Source organism: Apaloderma vittatum, unplaced genomic scaffold (assembly GCF_000703405.1).
Source record: "Apaloderma vittatum isolate BGI_N311 unplaced genomic scaffold, ASM70340v1 scaffold17837, whole genome shotgun sequence".
NCBI classification, from domain to species: Eukaryota; Metazoa; Chordata; class Aves; order Trogoniformes; family Trogonidae; genus Apaloderma; species Apaloderma vittatum.
Window position 1 is genome coordinate 1,887 of NW_009726904.1, and position 598 is coordinate 2,484.

The 598-nt window shown below is 64.4% G+C and overlaps 1 pseudogene; it reads right to left on the minus strand.

The window, feature by feature from the left end:
* Positions 1-173: 173 nt before the first annotated feature.
* The window catches only part of LOC104276979, a 640-nt pseudogene continuing 215 nt past the window's right edge, over positions 174-598 (minus strand).

Below are 598 nucleotides of genomic sequence, written 5' to 3' on the forward strand. Positions count from 1 at the left end.
TCCCGGAGCTGACTGCCAGTGGCAGGGACCTTCTCAGTCCCTCAAGGTGCCAGCTTTGCCGTGGTCACGGAGAGAGGGGCCACATGCTGGGACACCTCCACCCCAGGAGCTCCCCCATCACCCCAGCCAAGCAGGAGCCGGCTGCCCCACAGAGCTGGCGCTGTCTCACTTACCTTCCTGTGGCCTGAAAACAGCAGCGTGAGCTGGTGGATGGAGCCGCCGTTTTTGGCAAGCTCTTTTTTGAGGGTCCTGGGGGAGGGCAGGGCCCAGCGGCCCGTGGTGCCCTGGCTGTCCGAGCAGTTGAGGGTGGTGTCCGAGGTGAAGCAGTGGCTCTTGGTCTCCTGGAGCAGGCTGCCCTCGCTGTGGGTCCGGCGCCGCAGGGAGCTCTGCACACTCAGCGTGTAGACGGGCTGAGAGCCTGACGTCTCGATCATGCTGCTGCGCTTCGCCTCGTTCCTCTCCAGGTAGTGCTCGTCGCTGTCCTCATCCTCCTCATCCTCATCTTCCTCCTCATCCTCTTCTTCCTCCTCCTCGCCATCCGTGGTGCTGCCCGTCACGCCCGCTGCACTCTGGCTGAAGGTGCTGTCGAGCCGCAGCT